Below are 7,156 nucleotides of genomic sequence, written 5' to 3' on the forward strand. Positions count from 1 at the left end.
GGTTAGGTGAAATAGGTGAAGGGGATTAAGAGGTACAGACTTACAGTTATAAAATAATTAAGTCACAGGGAGGTAATATACAGCATAAGGAATAGAGTCAATAACACTGTAATGATGGTTTATGAGACTTATCATGGTGATCATTTCATAATGTATTTTAAATGTTGAATCACTAAGTTGTACACCTGAAACTAACATAATATTGTACATCAAATATACTTCAACTTAAACAATTGAGACAGGTTCTATCAAAGATGTTTGTGGGTTCAACTTTGCCAAATTAGGTCTGCTTGCACTTTGGGCAGAAGAAGAATTCTACAGCATTAAGAAAACATTCGTCTGTTTGATTTTATTTCATTCTCACCCTCCCTTCTTCACTGTCTAGCTCTTCCTTTCATTTTATCCCATTAACTACAATAAGGTGATTTAATGATCACATTCTCTAAGTGGTAGGATTAATCTTCTACTGAATCAGCAGCGGTCATGTATCTGTTAATTTTTGGCCCACTTTCTGTGGTAAATGGGAAATGGGTTAGGTCAATTTTGAAATTTTTGGTCTATGTAGTTCCAATATGTGCAAAAATTTCCAAAGTTGCTCATATAATCTTTTTCTTTATTATATAAATATTTAATCCAGTTTTCAAGCATAGGTATAATACAACATAATTCTTACATTACTCTCCTCAGGGAATAAGATGAAAAATAATCACATTCAATATTTATGAAATCAGTATTTGAAAATGAAGGAGTGTTTACAATGAGAATCTAAATATCAGTAGCATAAAGTATTTTCAGAATTTGCTGGGTATCTCTTTTTTTAATAATTTTTATTGAAGTATAGTTGATTTACAATGTTGTGTTAGTTTTAGGTGTACAGCAAAGTGAATCAGTTATACATACACATATATCCACTCTTTTTTAGATTCTTTTCCCATATAGGCCATTACAGAGTATTGAGTAGAGCTCCCTGTGCTATACAATAGGTACAGATTATTTTCATACAATCTTAATATACTGCCTCAAGTCTCAGCTTCCCTTGAGCTGGGAATTAGTACAGAGAAAGTAATGGGATTTTTAAGTGGTCCTTTAATTATTCCTAAAATGGATATTTTTTTAAATTTGTTCTTACAATGCAGTCTCGCAACACATAGTGTTGCATTCCTCAATGTTTTGAATGTATAAAAAGTGTATTTTCCCAGTTTCTAGAGCAGATATTAATTTCACCCTCTTTCTGTTGTTTTTATTGTATCCACTTGAGTTTGTGAGAGGACTGGAGTTTATATATTTAATTATGTTGCCTTCTTGAACATGAAGACTCTTTATCTTAAAAATGTTTATACTTTTCTGTTTCCAAAAGCAGTACGTGCTTATTGTAGATAGTTGGTAGTGTTCTGGTGTACTAATATTTATACATTAATTAGATTATTGATTTGGCTGCTTTAATAGAGACTAAAATAATGGAGGTTTTTAACAAGATAAGTATTGTATTTCTTTACCTAATAAAAGGCAGAGCTGGTTAATGAGGACTTCATTAAAACTTTTGCTTATTTAAGGACACTTTAAAAATTGAAAAGGCAAGCTTCATATTGGGAAAAAATACTTCACGAAGCCATCATAATCTATATCTATATTCATATCTACCTATTTATCTGTCATCTATGTCATATGTCAGATCTATCTGATATATATATATATATCCTTACATGACAAAGGGTTTGTCCTTTATGTAAGGAACACTTATAATTCAATAAGAATACAAATATAATTTAAAAACTGACAAAAGATTTGAAGGACATTTAATAAACGAATATATTAAAATTACAAAAAACACATTAAAAACACTCAGCATCATTAATCATTAGGAAAGTGTAAATTAAAACCATAATGAGTTATTACTATACACTCACAAGAATAACTTAAAAGAAAGCTGAGGGACTTCCTTGGTAGCGCAGTGGTTGGGAGTCTGCCTGCCTATGCACGGGACACGCGTTCAAGCCCTGGTCTGGAAAGATCCCACATGCCATGGAGCAGCTGAGCCCATTTGCCACAACTACTGAGCCTGCTCTCTAGAGCCCGCGAGCCACAACTACTGAGCCCTAGTGCCACAAATGCTGAAGCCAGCATGCCTGGAGCCTGTGCTCTGCAAAAAGAGAGGCCACCGCAATAAGAGGCACACGCACTGCAACAAGGAGCGGCCCTCGCTCGCCGCAACTAGAAGAGAGCCCGTGTGCAGCAATGAGGAACCAACGCAGTCAAAAATAATGAAAGTAAACAAATTAAAAAAAAAAAAGAAAGCTGAAAATATTTTTTAAAATTTATTTTTATTTTATATTGAAGTATACTTGATTAGCAATTTTGTGATAGTTTCAGATGTACAGCAAAGTTATTCAGTTATACATATACAAGTATCTATTCTTTTTCAAATTCTTTTCCCATTTAGGTTGTTACATAATATTGAGCCACTTTTTCTTAATAATTTATTTTAATGATGAATCTTTAAGAGATCAGATATGTGAAAGCTTTAGATTCCTCCTGATTTATTTACAGTGTTCTCGAGTATCTCACTTTGTATAATTTTCTTAGTGTTCTTGGTATTACCATACACGTATTTCACTAACACAGCCTACTGTTATCAACATTTTGGCAATTCATGTGAAGTGTAGAAACCTTACTTTCATTTAAGTCCCTTAATCTTTCCATGGAAGAAGAAGAAACAAAAGCTTTCTTCTTTTGTTTCCTTTCTCTATAGAGACATTCCTTTAGCAATTCTTCCAGGGTGGGTTTGTTAGCAATATTTCTCTAAGTTTTCCTCATCTGAAAATGTCTGTGTTCCTCTTCCATTCATGAAGGGCATGTTCACCAGCTGGAGAATTCACATCTCACAGTGCTTTCATCTCAGAACTTGAAAGATGTAGTGGCTCTTTCTTTTGGCCTCCATGGTTTCAGATAAGAAATCTGATGTCATTCTAACTGGTCTTCCCCATCAACCATGCATTATTTCTCTCTGGCCCTTGTCAATTCTTGTCTTTGCATTTAGTTTTCAGAAGTTTAATTATGAGGTGTCATGGACATTGACTTCTTTTTTTTTTGGAATTTTATTTTATACAGCATGTTCTTATTAGTTATCTATTTAATTCATATTGGTGTATATATGTCAATCCCAATCTCCCAATTCATCCCACTACCACCACCTCACCTCTCCCGCTTTTCCCCCTTGGTGTCCATACATTTGTTCTCTAAATCTGTGTCTCTATTCCTGCCTTGTAAACTGCTTCATCTGTACAATTTTTCTAGATTCCACGTATATGCATTAATATATGATATTTTTCTCTTTCTGACTTACTTCACTCTGTATGACAGTCTCTAGGTCCAACCACATCTTTAAAAATGACCCAATTTCATTCCTTTTTATGGCTTGGTAATATTCCATTGTATAAATGTACTACATTTTCTCTATCCATTCATCTGTTGATGGGCATTTAGGTTGCTTCCATGACCTGGCTATTGTAAATAGTGCTGCAGTGAACATTGGAGTGCATGTGTCTTTTTGAATTATGGTTCTCTCTGAGTATATGTCCAGCAGTGGGATTGCTGGGTCATATGGTAATTCTATTTTTAGTTTTCTAAGGAACCTCCATACTGTTCTCCATAGTGGCTGTATCAATTTATATTACCCCCAGCAGTGCAAGAGGGTTCCCTTTTCTTCAAACCCTCTCCAGCATTTGTTGTTTGTAGATTTTCTGATGATGCCCATTCTAACTGGTGTGAGTTGATACCTCATTGTAGTTTTGATTTACATATCTCTAATAATTAGTGATGTTGAGCAGCTTTTTATGTGCCTCTTGGTCATCTGTATGTCTTCCTTGGCGAAATGTCTATTTAGTTCTTCTGCCCATTTTTTGATGGGGTTGTTTTTTTTTCTAAATATTGAGCTGCATGAGTTGTTTATATACTTTGAAGATTAATCCTTTGTCCATTGATTTGTTTGCAAATATTTTCTCCCATTCTGAGGGTTGTCTTTTTGTCTTGTTTATAGTTTCCTTCGCTGTGCAAAAGCTTTTAAGTTTAATTATGTCCCATTTGTTTATTTTTGTTTTTATTTCCATTACTCTAGGAGGTGAGTCAAAAAAGATCTTGTTGTGGTTTATGTCAAAGAGTGTTTTTCCTATGTTTTCCTCCAAGAGCTTTATAGTGTCTGATCTTACGTCTAAGTCTTTAATCCATTTGCAGTTTATTTTTGTGTATGGTTTTAGGGAGTGTTCTAATTTCATTCTTTTACATGTAGCTGTCCAGTTTTCCCAGCGCCATTTATTGAAGAGGCTGTCTTTTCTCCACTGTACGTTCTTGCCTCCATTGTCGTAAATTAAGTGCCCATATGTACGTGGGTTTATCTCTGGGCATTCTATCCTGTACCATTGATCTACATTTCTGTTTTTGTGCCAGTACCATACTGTACCTTAGGTAGGTACCTTAAGTAGTTTTATTCCTAGGTATTTTATTCTATGTGTTGCAATGGTAAATGGGGTCATTTCCTTAATTTCTCTTTCTGATCTTTCGTTGTCAGTGTATGGGAATACAAGAGATTCCTGTGCATTAATTTTGTATCCTGCAACTTTACCAAATTCATTCATTAGCTCTAATAGTTTTCTGGTGGCATCTTTAGGATGATCTATGCATATTATCATGTCATCTTCAAACAGTGACAGTTTTACTTCTTCTTTTCCAATTTAAATTCCTTTTATTCCTTTTTCTTCTCTGATTGCTGTGGCTAAGACTTCCAAAACTATGATGAATAATAGTGGTGACAGTTGACATCCTTGTTCCTGATCTTAGAGGAAATATTTTCAGTTTTTCACCATTAAGAATGATGTTTGGGGCTTCCCTGGTGGCGCAGTGGTTGAGAGTCTGCCTGCCAATGCAGGGAACACGGGTTCGAGCCCTGGTCTGGGAGGATCCCACATGCCATGGAGCGGCTGTGCCTGTGAGCTGGAATTACTGAGCCTGCGCGTCTGGAGCCTGTGCTCCTCAACAAGAGAGGCCGCGATAGTGAGAGGCCCGCACACCACGATGAAGAGTGGCCCCCGCTTGCCGCAACTAGAGAAAGCCCTTGCACAGAAATGAAGACCTAACACAGCCATAAATAAATAAATAAAATTAAAAAAAAAAAAAAGAATGATGTTTGCTATGGGCTTGTCGTATATGGCCTTTATTATGTTGAGGTAAGTTCCCTCTATGCCCACCTTCTGGAGAGTTTTTATCATAAATGGGTATTGAATTTTGTTAAAAGATTTTTCTGCATCTAATGAGATGATCATATGGTTTTTATCCTTCAAACTGTTAGTATGGTGTATCACATTGATTGATTTCCATATATTGAAGAATTCTTGCATCCCTGGGATAAATCCCACTTGATCATGGTGTATCATCTTTTTAATGTGTTGTTGGATTCTGTTTGATAGTGTTTTGTTGAGGATTTTTGCATCTATAATCATCAATGATATTGATCTGTAATATTTTTTTGGTAGTATCTTTATCTGGTTTTGGTATCACGGTGATAATGGCTTCATAGAATATGTTTGGGAGTGTTCCTTCCTCGCAATTTTTCAGAAGAGTTTGAGAAGGATGGGTGTTAGCTCTTCTCTAAATTTTTGATAGAATTCACATGTGATGCCAAATGGTCGTGAACTTTTTGTTTGTTGGAAGATTTTTAATCACAGTTTCAATTTCATTCTTGTGGTTGGTCTGTTCATATTTTCTATTTCTTCCTGGTTCAGTCTTGGAAGGTTATACCTTTCTAAGGATTTTTCCATTTCTTCCAGGTTGTCCATTTTATTGGCATAGAGTTGCTTGTAGTAGTCTCTTATGATGTTTTGTATTTCTGTGTGGTCTGTTGTAACTTCTCCTTTCTCATTTCTAATTTTATTGATTTGAGTGCTCTCCCTCTTTTTCTTGATGAGTCTGGGTAAATGTTTCTCAATTTTTGTTTATCTTCTCAAAGAACCAGCTTTTAGTTTTATTGATCTTTGCTATTGTCTTCTTTGATTTTATTTCATTTATTTCTGCTCTGATCTTTATGATTTCTTTCCTTCTACTAACTTTGGGTTTTGTTTGTTCTTCTTTCTCTATTTCCTTTAGGTGTAAAGTTAGATTGTTTATTTGAGATTTTTCTTGTGTCTTGACGAAGGGTTGTATTGCTATAAACTTTCCTCTTAGAACTGCTTTTGCTGCATCCCACAGGTTTTGGATCATCGTGTTTTCCTTGTCACTTGTCTCTGGGTATGTTTTGATTTCCTCTTTGATTTATTCAGTGATCTCTTGGTTATTTAGTAACATATTGTTTAGCCTCCATGTGTTTGTGTTTTTATTATTTTTTTCCCTGTAATTGATTTCTAATCTCATAGCACCGTGGTCAGAAAAGATGCTTGATATGATTTAAAGTTTCTTAAATTTACCAAGGCTTGATTTGTAACGCAAGAAGTGAACTATGCTGGAGAATGCTCTGTGTGCACTTGAGAAGAAAGTGTAATCTGCTGTTTTCACATGGAACTTCCTAAAAATATCAATAAAATCTATCTGGTCTATTGTGTCATTTAAAGGTTGTGTTTCCTTATTAATTTTCTCTCTGGATGATCTGTCCACTGGTGTAAGTGAATTGTTAAATTCCCCCACTATTATTGTGTTATTGTCAGTTTCCTCTTTTATAGCTGGTAGCATTTGCCTTACGTATCCAGGTTCTCCTATGTTGGGTGCATATATATTTATAATTGTTATATCTTCTTCTTGAATTGATCCCTTGATCATTATGTGGTGTACTTCCTTGTCTCTTGTAACATTCTTTATTTTATCTGATATGAGTATTGCTACTCCAGCTTTCTTTTGATTTCCATTTGCATGGGATATCTTTTTCCATCCCTTCACTTTCAGTCTGTATATGTCCCTAGGTCTGAAGTGGGTCTCTTGTAGACAGCATATATATGGTTCTTTTCTTGTATCCATTCAACAAGCCTGTGTCTTTGGTTGGAGCATTTAATCCATTCATGTTTAAGGTAATTATCGATATGTATGTTCCTATTACCATTTTCTTAATTTTTTTGTGTTTCTTTTTTTAGGTCCTTTTCTTCTCTTGTGTCTCCCACTTAGAGAAGTTCCTTTAGCA

This window comes from Eubalaena glacialis, chromosome 16, assembly GCF_028564815.1.
Source record: "Eubalaena glacialis isolate mEubGla1 chromosome 16, mEubGla1.1.hap2.+ XY, whole genome shotgun sequence".
NCBI classification, from domain to species: domain Eukaryota; kingdom Metazoa; phylum Chordata; class Mammalia; order Artiodactyla; family Balaenidae; genus Eubalaena; species Eubalaena glacialis.